Genomic DNA, 15,678 nt, shown 5'->3' on the forward strand with positions numbered 1-15,678 from the left:
ACCTTGAAAGAAAATAGCAAAAGCATTTTCTCCGCTTTAAGCAGCCTTAAAGACGCGATTTGAAGTGCTCTGGAAGCATTTATATAATTGAATTATAATTTGCTTCATTTGTGCTTGTGGTCTCTGTGCACTGTCCAGTGCACAAATCAGGCATTTTGTACAACTCAATTACAAATATACTCAGGAACCTTTTAATCTCATATTAGGTTTCATAATTGATTCCGGCTGTCAGCATCAAGTCTCAGCATTCAGCAAGTCCTCCCAAATCATGTGCAGAGTCTATCAGATGTTCACAGGCAAAAAAAAAAAAGGTACAATTAACTGTAATGTATAGGCTAAACCAGATTTTCGGGACCAGATCTCAATTACAGAAGCGGCCAAAACCGTGTGCACCAGGGTGGTGACATTCGGTGGCGCGGCAGCAATTTACACCCGTGACTCCTTCACAAATACTTGTAAGTTCTGGGTTTTCCTCGGAAAAAATAATATATACACACTGCTGAGCTATAGGCAAAATGTAGTGTAATCAGTGCCTGGAAACACATCCTTTCGGACCAGAAAACAGGGCTTGTATTTTTAGAAACTGGAAGAAGTCCACAGTAGTACATCTGTTAAACAAACTCCTCAAACTCCTTCCTAAAGTAATGGAAAATGTCATGGTCTCCTGATAGAGTAGTGGAGGCAACAAGCTCCTTTAAAAACTAAAACCAGGTGTTACCACTTCGGGTTTCAGCAAGAAAAAACCCAAGCTCACCAGTTTACAGAGGCTTCCCAGGGACTGGCCATTTCTCCTGTCCCCTGTCCCGCTCGGGCAGCACAGCAGAGCCCGCTCCCCTTCGAAGCCATCACAGCACCCCGAGGATCATCACATCCAGTTCCTAGCTACGCAGAGGACCACCCGAAAACCAAACCCTACATCTGAGAGCATTGCGCAAATGCTCCTTGAACCACAAGAGGCTCCAGGTCACGGCCACTTCCCCAGGGAGCCCTCCAAAAGAGGCCTTCCCTGGTGGTACCCAGCCCAACCCACCCGTCACACACACCTTCGGCTGAGCCATTGGGGAGCTCAAAGCCAAGACACTGCTCGAACACAGTGCGTGAGCAGCTGTGCACAGAAAAGATGTTTCAGAGCTCCTCAATCTGGTAGATAGAGCTGGAAAATGAAGCAGGACTTATTCTATACCAAATACTTATTCTGTACTTAGCTGCAAAACGAGGCAGGACTTATCTTAAACTATCTTGTGCTAATCAAAATGTTTTTATGCATCTGAAGTTGTTTCAGGAACCACAAGCATTGCCAGCACTTTGCGTTACCCAACTTTTCCTTGAAACTTGCTGATGTTTTGGCTTCGCAGAAATCCCATTTTGACATCCTAGTCTGACGTTTCTGTACACAACAGAGCACCCTAGGTTCATACAGAAACCCAGAACCAGCCCAGCAGCAGCACAACTTGACAGGACTGTTTTCTTGTTCTCCAGGCAGGTATTAGATGCAGCAGAGCAGATCCAGCTGTGCTTGCAGTTATACACATGAATCCACACATCTGGGAGGGGTCGCACTGCATTTACCCATCTCTTTTCACAATGCTGTGCTGAAGACAACCCACGGCAGCCAGCCACAAGCCCTGCCAGCTCCCTCCACAGGTTCACAATGGGACACGAACCGAGTTACAGATCTTCAGCCACGTCCCATCCCATCTGCCAACGTGCTCCAGCCTCAGCACCAGCTCCTGGCTCCTCATGAGCTGAGCACCTTGAAGGAACAGGCAAAGCTGTCTCACCTGGTCTCTTGCAAACCACTTCCAGAGACAGGATCTCACAACACGCAGCAGTTACCGTCACGCACTGCCCCACACAAGGTACTCAAGGCACGACTTCTGGGGCAAGCAGGCAGAGACCGACACAGAAAAACAGGCAGATACAGCAAAAAAATTTGGAGAACAGACTTGTACACAGCACTTGGGACCCACTTCAAAGCCCAAGTTTAGGAAAACAACTGGTACTTAGCTCCCATTTGCTTTGTTGTCATGGTTTATGCGTGCAGTTCCACCAGGCAGCGTTTGTTTTTTTCCTCAAAGCTCTTTTAAACATAAGCCAGTGGGAAGGAAACCTCCGAGCAGTTACCTGAAGTGAACTGCCGGAGTCACGGCTGGTATCAGGCAGTGCCTCCCCTGCCTGCTGTGGTGGGACCGGAGGAAAAAAAAAAAACAAAAAAAAAAAACTTTCCACCTTCCAGCCCATGTGCTGTGTGTTTAAACAAGCTATCTGTGTTTTCAACACACGATATTCATAATCAGACCACATCAAAAACTCATAAATGCTCCTGCAGCCTAAACACACTCAAACAATGCCTTTCACGAGGGAATTACAGCACCGTGGCTTATCACAACGTAAGGAACAGTAGTTGCGAGGGCCTGGAGAACTGCAGCAGTTCCTGATATGCAGGAGGGGGAAAAAGCCCCCCGAGGAGGGGCACAGCCAGCCATGCACCTCACAAGAAACCTCGTTTCCTCCTGCTGGCATCTGGGGATGTCCAAAGTTGGATGAGAGATTTTACAGTGCAGTCAGTTCAACGCCACATCCTTCCACAGCATGGCTCAGTGAAGCAGCAGCCCCAGAGCACTGCTGGATGCCCATCGCTACCCAAACGGGAGGCTCCAGGTGGCTCCGCTGCTGCCGCTGTAATCCCACCCTGGCTCATCTAGGCTTGCTCATTTTGGAGACCTTATCCTGTGTGAAAGAAGCAGGAATGAAGAGCAGCTACATGAGCCACACCTGTGGGCCCTGACCCACGTTTAGCTGCATATAAAGAAAAAAAAATCCAGCTTCCAGCCCCCCAGGGCCTCTCCGAAGTCTGGAAGCCCCATGAGGTCCTCCCCACAGGAAGGGAAAGCCCAGCGAACGATACATGAACCAGAAAAAAGAATAAAAATCCATTTACACCCCTCTTTGCCAAACCAACACCGTAGCATTAGGAGAAATAAAATCCTCCCCAGAGGATCTGGAATACATAATTTGTAAAAATTAAAGCGCCGTTCTCATACTGAAACTTAACCAGCCCTGAGTTTTAATATTTATGAAATGTTTGCAGCCCTCAGGACTCGCTAAGCGAGCACTGGGGTAACGCTATATGTTTGGACAGTGGAACACAGCAGGGAAATGCTGTGTTGAAAAAAAAAATCACACGGGAAACACCAAGCACCAGGCAAGGCTCAGAACAATGCTCTTACCCCAACAGCACCTCCCCGGGGAGGAAGCTGCCCCCGCAGCCAGCTTCTCCTAAGCTGCCTGTGGGCAATGGGCAGCTGCATCCCGGAGCCAAGGCAAGAGTAAGAGGCACAAGAAGACACCAAACGCCTTGGACCTTCATTAAATCACTTTTTGATTTATGTGTAATTAAACCACAGACCTACAGGACCCAGGCCAATCACAGACAGTGGGAAACCCACTGTAATGGCAAGGAAAGAAGATAAACCCCCATGGACAAGGCAGCAACTGGCAGAGAACAGCCTCAACGCGACTGCATCGTCTGCCTTCGTCTCTGACTGGCTCAAGGGTGATGACAACTGCGGGACCTTTTTCAATTATCATTTTAGATCACTTAGAAAAATCTATGTGCTGATGGAGAGACAGACACAGCGGGTTCCCCTACACCAGAGGATCATTAATAAAGACTCTACAGGCAGAAGTCTTCGGGTCAAGACATAAAACATGTCAGAGCAGGGTGCTTAATAACTGAACGTGGCGCAGAGCCTTGTCAGCCAGCTGCCTACAGCTACACAGGAAGAGAAAGCAGGCTTCAAGTGCTCGGCTTGTGGGATCAAGCACCCAGCACCAGAAAGCACACAGGTCTGCGAAGTTCAACCTTGGATCCTGAGAAACGTCCCTGGTTCAGCACAGCCGATGCATTTCCCCACACCACCAAGCCGAGAGCTCTGTCCTAGCTCCCGGTGGCCGTTCCGTAATGATGCTATTTTCACCTCTGAGCCTTTAAAAAGGGACACCTGTTTATTTCATCCATTCCTAAGAAAGCTCCGCTTCAACAAACCCAAACTTCTGGAAAACGCCTGCATCCATTTCATACCATGTGAAGTGGATCTTGCATCATGAGGCAGGAGTTTATTCAGTCACCCCAATTAGACACGGAGGCCACACTGCTGCGAGCACTCAAAGAAAAACGTGATTTGAGAAATACCTTTCTACAAGCTGTAAATATTTGTAAGCACTGGAGCATTTTGTGCATCTCCCACCAACTTCTACATTTCCCATTCAGAACAGGAGAACTTCATTCACCGCTCACAGCTTCCAGCGGCAGGGACACAGAGGGGCCACAACTGAGACGCTCGCTGCATTTTCCACTTGTTCCATGCGACATTTTTAGCCTGAAGCCTGGAGAGAAGTGAGTTTTTAGAGAAGGATTTTGATATCACAAACACGAGGGGTGCTGAGGGAGAAGGCACACCAGCAGCGGGCGATGCCACGCAGCCGGCAGCAGAGGGGCACCGAGTGCTGCAGCTTCCAAACCAGAGCCGGGTGGGTGCCTCAGTGCTACTGAGCCAGCCCCAGAGAAGGGTCAGATCCTTCTCAAAGCACACTTGAGCTCGTTGCTCTGACACTAACACTGAGCTGAACTGTACAGAGCTGGGCTGCCAAGCGAGGCACCCATGCACGCAGCCAGGCGATTTCATCATCACCTCCCGCAGCTGATGTTGAAAACAAGTTCACTGCAACCACTTCGTTTTCTGAACTTGTTTGTGTGATGCAACAAAGTCAGGAGGAGTTACCTTAATCATTTGTATTGCTCTTCTTTCTTTTTTCTCTTTTTTCCTTTTTTTTATTGCTCTTTTTTCTCATTGCCACAAGAGTGCCCCCCATGCACAGCAGGGCCGGCCCCATGCTCCCCAGCACTCCCACATCAGACTGAACAGCCGAGGAAAAATGCATCTGGCGAGCTTCTCCCTGAAAATACATCGTGCACGGGCACAGATTCACTCAGCAAATTGGAACCAGTTGGTATCTGGTTGTGAGTGTGCTCGGCGCTCACCATAAAAGTGGGTCACTCCAGAGGAAATGGTCCTCTGGGGATTTCATACGTGTTTTACAGCTGATCCAGATATTTTCCCGAGAGAAAAATATACCAATTGGGAAACATCTCCCCTGCTAAGGTCCCTAAAAGCTTTCTGTACACCAGGAGAGATAGGGATGGAAGAAAAAGGTTAAACAAGCAAGGATTTGAGCCAAATCTTTATATTATTCAGGAGAGCTTACTAAGAAACTGCAGCTGAGTTTTGCAAGCAAGTCAGAACAAAGTCTAGCAACCAATTCAGAAAAATCATGACGAAATCTGAAGCTTCCATTTCTTCAGTGCGAGGCAGAGCTCCGTGGGTGACAGGGAAGTCGCTGCAGCCTGCCGGGAGCTCTGCTGCCCAACAAGCACAGCGTGTCACAGACCTCGCTGGAGCAAGGAGCCCAGCATGGGACCTGCTGCCAGCAACACAGGATCCTGCAGAGCTCTGTCCTGCCCCAGTCCCTAGGACACGAGGTATTCGTGCACCAGGTGAGCAGTTGGAGATGCCTCTTCTCTGGTTAGCCACGTTCAAACATGTTCTTGCAAGGTAGTTTGACCCAACACGAGCATCGCAGTGCTGTACTTCTGCTGTAGATAATCACAGTACCGGATTCCAGAAGAGCCAAATTGGCATCATTTGTCAGGAACAAAAGGAATTAAACAATAACCACATAAATCAGAGTCAAGTGCTTGTGACAAAGAACAGATTCTTACATTTTAACCTACACAGATTTCATCTTTCCACTCACACGGATGCCTGCTAATTGAGCTGCCCAAGACGACCTATAAAACTTAATTAGCAGACAACCAACTACATGAAGTAACGTGTTAGAAATAAGTTCCTATTTTCTAGCCCACAGTTCCTGAAATGAACCACAGAGATAACCTCTGGTCATATTTTTTTCCTCCAGCCTGCCTATGAAAACGAAGCTGATTGTGTATCACGTTGTTTTTTTCCACGTGTAACTCAATTAGCATGAAAACCTGTCTGAAAACCACATCCTGATGGTTGCTGGCTGCAAGAGCATAAAATCACTTGTGGAAATCCCAGGCTGCCCTGGCCAGCAGAGCTGCCTGTCACTCACTCCACAAGCACATGGCATTCTGGCACAATGCAGGTTGGGGCTTCTAAAGACATCTGACTTACCTCCAGGGTACCCTGAGGAGTCAGCCTAGCATGAAAACACATACCCTTCTCCTACAGGTCATGGAGAAGAAACATCTGCTGTTGATTCAATCCAAAAAACTCAAAACTAATCACTACAAACAGTTACTTCAATCTTCTCTCTAGTAAAGATTACTCCGAAGGAGCAGTTCCTGCTCATGCGTGAAGCCTCATTATTCATCTCTTGATTGCAGGTACAGAGGGAGGAAAAGGATTCCACCTGGAGAGCCGGATCACTGCCCTCAGTCAGGAGGATGTCCCACAGGTAAGACCATCATCAGATGACTGCAATGCTGATAGGCTTTTCCCTTTATTTTTTCAAGCCCTTTTCCCACCCCTCCTAGCAGAGTGCAGCTCTTTGCCTTTCTCCCGTTTCCTTTGGGGCTGAAGCCAGGCTCACAGGTTCCAGGTGTGCTCATCTGCAGCTCCGTTTAGGGCCTGGCAGAGGTCAGGCTTCATGAGCATTCACGCTCCTAAATAAATGTGCCCACCTGGCACTGACCCACAGCACCGAGAGCAGCCCCAGCACCTCCCTGCCAAGGGGCCAGGCAGAGCTCAGGGGCTCACAGCCAAAAATTTGGTGTTTAACCAACCTGGTGTGGATGTGAGGAACCTGGTGCCATGGTGCTGAGCTCTGTCCCCTTGGAGCAAGAGGACCAGCACCACAGACCCCAGAGGCTCTCGGGGCCGTTCTCCATGAGGTGGAAACTCCAAGCCAGGAGGTAAATCAGGTGAAAGCCGGAGCAATGAGAAGGGGAGAGGAGGAAAACCAGCAGCTCTCGATTCTCCCACAGCACAGGATGGTTACAGTCGCTTTCCCAGAGGAAGGAAAAGATAAGAGAGGGAAAAAGCCTCACCTGATGTGAGAGACCTTCAGGGACGGCTCACACCACTGACAGGGAGTCATGAGGCTGGATAAGGCACCCCACAGATCTGCAGCCACCGACCTTTGGGGGAAGGAAAAAGGAAGGAACGGCTGCTGCAGCGAGGCCCTCCCAGCAGTCACCGGCACCTCCACGCATCTAAAATGGACTCAGCTGCAGAGCAGGTGGAGGTGTGAGCTCACCAACATGATTCCAGGAGCGAGGTGTTAATTTCCTGACAGCGGTTCTGGCTGCGTTATGTCAGCTTGCAAATCCTAAGCAGCACCAGACACTGCCCCCATTCGCAGGGGCATACCAGGACAGCCTTTATTCTCTCGCAGCCCCAACACCACCACTCCTTCCCACAAGGAGGGCAGAAATTCAGGACCTCAGGACCGTGTTTTGTCCCAAGGGACAAAGGACACTGTCAGCCCTCTCAGAGGTCACCAGATTTCCTCTCTCACCGCCTCATTTCCTACCCAAGTGGGGTGCTGGGGCAAGGAGAGGGGCATTGATGCCAACAGGAGTGTTTTCAGGCTGAAACTGTTCGAGCCATTTAGTTTTCCAAACAATCCCAAACTTTCTTCCAAGTGATTTTCCTCGTGGTTAAGCAATAGACACACACACTAATTAAAGCATTCACTCGACTCAGAGGTCAGAATTAGCAGAAGGTCTCTTGGTGCTCAGAGGAAAAAGAAAATGGAAACCATCCTAAGCAGATCAAATTATTCACTCGCTGGGTTTCTCACTACCTACTGCTTCTTGGGATAACTTCTTTAAGTTAATTTAGACTTAAAAGCCTCAGTGCACATCTGCAGCAGTCCTCGTAACCAGCCAGACTGCTGCCTCGGGGGCTGGGGACATGGCACACACACCCCCTACTGCAGCACACTCCTGGCAGCCCATCCTGCTGTGCCCTCGCAGAGCCCTACTGACCATTATGGAGATGTTTGAGGACATCTGATCCACCCAAATTTGAGAAGTTTAGAATAAGCAGGTCTGTAGGTATTTCATATTCAACCTGATTGAATCCTGCCCAGTGAGAAGTCACTCGGAGGTGCCAAGATCAGCCCAGGCTGTGCAATGCCATAACACAAGGCTCTCATGGCAGAAATGTTTACGGTGTAAACAGCGTGAAAACTCAGTCTGCTACAATTCTTTCTGGCTGAACAATCAATAAACAATTACGTTTTAACATTTTAGGTATGTGAAAGCACATCAGTGTGCCTGCCTGAAGGATTCCAGTGACAGCCATGAATTTTGTGGACACGAAGTCCATCAGTCCAGCAAACAAACACAGCATCGATGTGTTCCCTCGGGAAACATCTAGCAGCACGTTGTCAGGTTTTGAGTCATACATCCTAAATTCACGGTGGTGCATGTAAAGATACATAAAGCTGCCTGAGACCACCCTGCACCCTGATGTTCCTGGGCAGTCCTGCACCACTGCACTGCCTTCCCAGGCCCCGCTGCCAGATGGAGGAGGCAACAAGACCACTATGGCTTCTTCCAGCAACCACAACGCAAACTTTACCGGCACAGAGCTCTGAGAAGTGCAGCCTCCACCTAATTCCACCAAGTTCTCATGCACCTCAATGGGCCGTTCTGTAATTCACACTGCTGAGGGGTTTCACAGCAGAGCAGCAACCGTGCGAGGGGCTCCTTACAGCAGTGCTACAAGGCTGGGCATCCCTGCTGCAGGGAAACAAAAATCTTCATGAGCAGAGCCAAAGCACACACACCCCTCAAGCCCCAGGTCAGTGCCAATGCAGGCTTTTCTCTCTCTGACCCCCCAGAATGGAGTTTCAGTGGGTCTGAACTACCTGCGTGAAACCCAGCCAGCACCGCCTCAGGAAGCAGAACTTTATCCTCTCTTCCCAGCACGTGGAAGAGCTCATGTTTTGCTTGGCAGCTTGGTCTGTTCCAAGTACACACATTAGGAAAACCACAGCTGGAGAGAGGTGAAAAGGTGCGTTTGGAGAGCAGATCCCATTTGGTGTACGCAGCAAGTACAAGGTTCGTTTCAGCAATGCAAACACCCAGGCTCCCTTCCAGCTTTCAAGAAGCTAAAGGCTCAGTACAGCAAATTTTAGATGTCACCCAGGCAGCGTTTTGTGCTGATGCACAAACGGCCTTGAACAGAGCAGGAGACACGAATGCTCTCCCTGCTGCCAACACACAGGTCCCCAGCACAGTCCCCACAGTTTTCATATTCCAAAGTCCTGGTTTACCAAAGGACGAGCAGCCAAATTGCTCCCAACTCCATTTCTGAGCAGGAAGAAACTAGCATGCATCCTCCCAGCTGCAGGCAGCCCCCAGTTCACTCCTAACCCCTTCCAGCAGCTCGCCTTGTTGGGACTGCTTCCCAGGGACCTTTGTGGCTCCCTACAGCCACACACTCCAGCCTGAGGGAAAGGGCAAGGAATCGTGCCCACGGGGTGAAAAGCAGAGCTGGAGGGGAAAAACCATGAAAAAACAAACCCCTACATCCCATGCAGACAGATATTAGGCTTCACAGCAAGGAAGGAGGCTGCGTGCACGCAGCCAGAGCCCGATGCCACCCAGCGCTGCCTGAGCCTTTTTTGGTCCTTGCTCTGGGCATACATTAAAAAAAATAACAAAAGAGCAAAAAGATTTGCGCTCCTTGGGCTAGACACTGGCTGCTACAATACAAGTTTGTCTGAGTTCAGGGCATGGAAAGTTTCTGAATTTAAAAGGAATTATCTGTTTAACACAGACTGGATTAATTAGGGTTTATTGCAGAACCGTATTCTGCACTAGAAAAACACCACCACATATTTATCAAATTTTAACCATGATTACTGTGTTTTATTGTTTCATAAACTTGGAGAATGTCATGTCATGATCTATTTCATCTCCGACTTTCCTTTCCATCTAGAAACCATTACATCTGCTCCGAGGAGAAGCCGGCCCGGCTGCACATGGACGTACCGCGGGATCCTGCTTGCAATGAAAGCGATCTGCAAGCGATTCTCATGGAGAGCAATCCTCACAGGCATCCTGTGAAGCCAGAGCTAAATAACAAACAGGGCTTGCACAAACAGCGCCGAACACCACGGGCAGCTTGGCCGTGCCACTGGGGGCTTGCAAGCGATTTTCTAATCCCCTTGCTCTCTCCACCACCACAGCAGCACCAAACTCTCTGCTCCAGCCCTCACGAGCTCCAGATGCCCTCACCCACAGCAGTGGCTGTGCCTGTGACCGGTCTCCTTCCTGCTTTATTCCAGCCCCACGTGGGAATTTCATTTACAGCCCCTCTATAGCCACCCACCCAGCTCTTCATTCAGCTTCATTGGGGTTTAAATCCCATTTGGATATTCTGGATTTACCAGCCCTATTACAGGGCTATGTTCTGCCTTCTCTTGATGGTTTTCTGGTCTCCGTCGGAACAAGGGAGATACCCAGACAACAAAGGCTCTGCCTGACACTGCCTGCAGTTCCCCCAGAGCTATTGGGTTGATCTGACACCACATCGGAGACATCATGCTCCAGGCAAGCTGGGTGCAAAAGCCTCGCTTTGGTTAGCCCGACATCAGCACCCCACCGAGCAGGAGGGCTGACCATCCCCATGCTTCTTTAATCATAGCTGGCATCCCATTAACGCTCAATCTGGGAGTTGTGGCAGGCTCTGAAGAAGGGAATTCTTTCCATGCTGCCACCCGGGCGCTGTGGCCGTGCAGCAGGGCTGAGCCCACACCGTGCCAGCAGAGAAAGGAAGGGACGGAGCAGCTCCCCTCCGGCCCTCCCCAGGTTACTGACAGCCGGTCTCAGAGCTGGGAGAAGTAAGAAAACCCTTGGCCAAGCACACTGCAAGCTCCTCGCTGAGGCTGTGACACCAGAAGCATGCAGCAAGCAGCTGGTTGGGATGAGCTGAGAGCCCATATTGCCTGTCCCCTGCAAGCAGGTACCTGGGAATAAAGCTCCAAGCAGGGATAAAATCCTAATACCCAGTCCCAAACACCAGTGACCAGGTGCCTGCCTCTGGCCACGAAAAAAACAAAATAAGTCCAAAGCTTCCCCCTCATTACTCACCAAACACACCATTCACCCTCAGGTGCCACCACCACATCTGTCACTGAGACTTCCAACACTTATCCTGCTTCTTATAAAGCCTGGAGAGCTCGATGTTAGCTGATAAACTCTGAAACAATAGGATTTACAAGTGCAAGAAACCCTTTCCCCCCCCCCCCCCCTTTTAAAACTTCTCTATTTGAAGCAGTTTGCTGGGATTTCTGCCAGGGTCTGGTGGAAAGTTTTTACATCTGGGCTGTACAATTAAAATGTCAAAGCCGGAGATTATTTACTGTATTAAGAGGAAATCTAAAGAAAAGCCACACATTTTTGAGTCAGATTCTTCACTGAATTATGCCGGGACCATCTCCTCATTCAGCACGGGCCAGTATTTCACATACTGCTACAACCGGGACCGGGACCCAGCCACTTTGAAGCTCTTCGGTGCTTTGCCCCCTTCCCACCCCAAATCCCTCCCTCCTTCCCCAGCCGCCCTGCTCACAGCAGTGCCTCGAGCACCCCTCAGCACTACAGGCACCCTCACCAACACACCATTTGCTCCCCTGCATTAACAGCTCAGACTCAGCAGGTGATTATGTGCAAACTGCCTGGGTGTGAGGCTCTGGCAGAGGTGGCAGGACACATCTGTGCTACGCAGGCGTGGTTCGCTCACTAAGGCTGCTGCTTCAGGTCACGACGACTAGCCAAACAAAGCAAGTAAGGTTGCCCAGTGCAGCAGGTTCCCATTCAGCTTCTGCAGACTTGCAGCAGGATGATCACAGCAGGATAACAGCATCAAAACTGTGCCTTTGAGCAAGAAGGGTGAATTCTCAACCTGTCAGGTTCCCAGGACTACCCAGTTAAACTACCACACTGGGGAATTCAGAGATGGGTGTGGGTGAGCTGTTCCACCGGACATCGCTGCAACCGGACAAATCCACACGCACAATCCTAATAAAAGTCCTCAAGCCCTAATAAAAAACATTCAATCCTAATAAAGACGAAGCAAACCCATTAAGGACAACCAGGACCAATTACCTAGCTAGAACCAGGACTGAGCACAACCTGAGGACCTGAAGTTACATTGGGCTGGGAGCTGCCTTCCAGCCACAATGGGATCACTGCACAGCAGAGCTCTGAATAAACCCGAGAGCACGGTGAGAGCACGGGGTGCTCGGCAGGCTTTGGGAGAGCACTGAGTCACCGTCCTTGAGCTGCTTGCTCAGCAAAGGGCAGGCAGCACAGCAGAGCGTCTACCAAGAGCTGAGAGGCTGGCGCTGTGAAGCAGGTTTGCTGTTGTGACAAGTTGGTGTGCCTGCAGCCTTTGAGTTACAGATTACACCAGGATCCCTCCCCCCCAAGCCATGGCTCACCCAATGGGAAAGACATTTCTGATAGGGGTTGGTGCCCTTTTGGTTTTAATTATTCGTTCGCAGCTCCATTTTGGGAGGGTGGGAAGGGTGGAAAGACCACGAAGGAAATGACATGTCAAGATGCATAAACTGGTAAGGAAGACAAGCAAACCAAGAGGGCTCCTCCAACCAAAAATATCTGCAGAGAACAAGTTGGGCTCTCCAGGCCCAGTTTGAGATGCATTATTTATAGATGAGAGCTCAGGAGTTGCATGTGAACAGAAGAGAGAGGCTTAAATGATAACACATTAGTGATGTTTATACATCCAACCCAATCCCTAAATAGGGACCCAGGCAGCAGGGCACGCAGCTTTGATGTATTTTTACCTAGAGGAGCTGGAAAAAAAAGCAGATTTCAGCTGCTGGGAGCTGCATGAGATGCTTGGCACTGAAAAGCTTCAGTTCAGCCCCGACTTGTACCATTTATGGCTCCAACCAGCAAATCCCTTTGTACTGCTCAAAAAAAAAAAGAAATCCTCCCTGACTTTAATAAATAAATAAATAAATATCTCTTAAAACTACCCGGGAAGGATGCCTTCATTGCAATAGTCCCACAGAGGTGTTCAAAACACAGTCCTCGTGTCGTCCCTCCCTGGAAGTGAGGGCCCCGATTAGGGCTCGGCTGCACAACCCCAATAGAGCAAAACAAAACCATTTCACAGCCCACAGCCTGCCTGGATCGCCTTCCAAATGCTGGCAGCCAGGAGAAGGAAATCAAACCCCCAGTCCCCGGGAGGATCTCGGCCACTTGGTCTCCTCACCGTGCTCCTTCCAGCTTTTGCACTTGAAGCCATCAGATAAAGACAAATCACCTTCAGCAGACAATATTAGCCAAACCCTCAGGTACTTATGGCTGCACCATCCACAGGCCCTTCCACTCTGTCCCGATTTGAGTGGAAACAGCTCCAGCAAAGGGCCTGGATCTGCTGGGAGCCGTGCTCCAGCTGGCCCCACTCGTTAGGCTACCCCTTACTCCTTGGCACAGGAACAACCCCAAAGAGCAAAGATTGATGGCTGCAGCCCAGGGCCCCACTTCCACCAGGACTATTGCAAATTCCTATTGAGCACCGGGGTCGGGTCTCGGAGCAGTTTGGCACAGATCACCAGGCGGCTGGCACCACTCAGCAGCCACCTCACCGCCCGCCTGGCACAGCCCCAGCTGGTTTTATCAGCGCTGGCGAGCTGCAGCCTGCACCCCAAGCAGCCACTGCATTCTGCAGCACGTCCTTCATTGAAACAGCTTGTCCTGCCCCAGCACCATTTATTTTAACTGCAGGCATTAAAATAAAACACACACAAGCAGGAGCGCAGTCAGCCACGTGGGAAAAGCTGCCCCAAACGGAATGTGAGGAGCTTGCTTACTGATTTTTCCCCTTACAGGGAAAACTTCACCTCTAGGAGTCACCTTCCTGCCATAAGGGCTGCTCCACCTGCTGTTTTTGCCCAGATCCCCTCTTGCTGTGTTTCTCCAGGAGCCATCTCAGCGAGGGTTCCCAAACTGCCACGTCACCCGCCGTGGCTCGCAGCCCCGCTGAACCTCCCTGCTCAGGAGTCTGGGGAGCACACGCACGCCACTTCACGGGGTAAAAGCAGTGCTTCACATGAGCAGGATGTTATCAAGGTCAACAGCTGGGAAGGTAAAGACCCCTCAGAAGCATCTTGGGGCTGAAGATCTTGGAGTTGGGCCACGTCACCCTTCCACGAGCCCAGCCACATGCAGGTAGACACCTACACACCTCTGCTTTGCTTCCTGCCGCAACGAGTTCCACTCCAGTGCACCTCAATCCCCTACTTCATCTTGTAAAAGGGGCAGAGAGAATGCAGGGACTTTCAAGCATTTAACATTCATTCCCAGGCTGAAAGGCAGCCCCACCTTGCCAAGAAAGGAAAAATATTAAATACCACAAGACTCACCCCAGAGCCACGTCCCGACCTCCTGGAGACCTCCGGACTCAAGCCTGATCCAAGTGATCGATGAAAAGCCCCAGGAGAGCTCAGCGGGTGACTATGAGACCTCTTGGCACCACAGCGAGCTCCGGCTTTGCAGGAAGGGGAGGGAGATGCCCTCAAACACACCTGGGCTGAAGGTGGTTCATCAGGAGCAGCAGCTGTACGCAGTTAGTGGCAGAAGCAGGTGAAGCCCTGCTTGTTAATGCCCCAAACGGGGCAGTGGTGCTCCCCTCTGCAGGATGGGGGGAGCAGCTCTGCTGCATTTCCATCCCTGTTCCCCGAGACATTCAGAGGAAGCAGAGATGCTCCTTGTACCTCGCCTGGGCAGGGAAGCAGCGGCAGTGGGGTCACTGCTGGGGTCAGAGGGGATGTGAAGGGGGCTGTGAGGGAGGGAGCTGGCCTTACAGGGCCAGCATTGTGATATGTGAGCGAGGCAGGGACATCTTCACCCATCCCTGCCGTGTCACAGCCCCTCAGTGTGCAGCTGAGACAAGAAATCCTTCTTAAAACATTCATTTGGATTTTTAATACTTGCATTAAGAGCTTCCCTATGAATAAGTTGGAAAGTCCAGCACGTGGTTCTGATTATCTTGCCCTGACAAGGATGCTGGGAGGCATTCAGAGGTCCAGCACTCCCCACTGGGGCTGCCAGCACATCAGGCTGCAGGGCAGCAGCTAAAGAATAAAACGCTCCTTCACGTGACGATGCTTTGAAAGGGGGTTTTGGATCCCAAATGACACAGCGTCAATGCGTGTGTTCCCCTCCCTGAGCGCATGCAGTTTTACACCCAGGGAAAAGCAAACATTTTCAACATTTGGTGGCAAAGGCCAAGCTCCTTGGGGAACCAGTGCCAGGTTTGACGTTGCTGGCTCAATTCAGTCGCTCTGCGTGGGATTTCTGCCAGAGGCACTGAGCTCACTGTGTAAAGAGGCTGAAATTCAGGGTAACGAGGGCATGTAGACATGCGGCCGTGATACAGCCATAGGGAATCCCAAACAACAGCAGTCAAAGCTTCCAAAATTAGGTATCAAATCATTTTTAAAGCAACGCAGATCAACAAAACTGTTGTGTTCAAGCCACACGTAATTACCAGCCCAAACCAAATCAGGACGGAGCCAACCAGCATCACCCCGTTCCCCACAACGCCATTCCCCTGGGATGAGCTCTTGGCACAACATCATCTAGCG

At 50.4% G+C, this 15,678-nt stretch overlaps 1 protein-coding gene and 1 long non-coding RNA gene across 2 annotated transcripts in view; both read right to left on the reverse strand.

Annotated features, from left to right (window-relative positions):
- COL23A1 (collagen type XXIII alpha 1 chain) overlaps positions 1 to 15,678 on the reverse strand; it is a 169,482-nt gene that overhangs the window by 137,909 nt on the left and 15,895 nt on the right. The window lies entirely within an intron of this gene.
- Positions 1,555 to 14,439, reverse strand: LOC137864173 (uncharacterized). The gene is made up of 2 exons (XR_011101351.1): positions 14,277 to 14,439; positions 1,555 to 2,730 (listed from the first exon to the last, which is right to left on the reverse strand). It is a non-coding gene; the product is annotated as an uncharacterized lncRNA (long non-coding RNA).

This window comes from Anas acuta, chromosome 14 (assembly GCF_963932015.1).
Source record: "Anas acuta chromosome 14, bAnaAcu1.1, whole genome shotgun sequence".
Taxonomy (NCBI): Eukaryota; Metazoa; Chordata; class Aves; order Anseriformes; family Anatidae; genus Anas; species Anas acuta.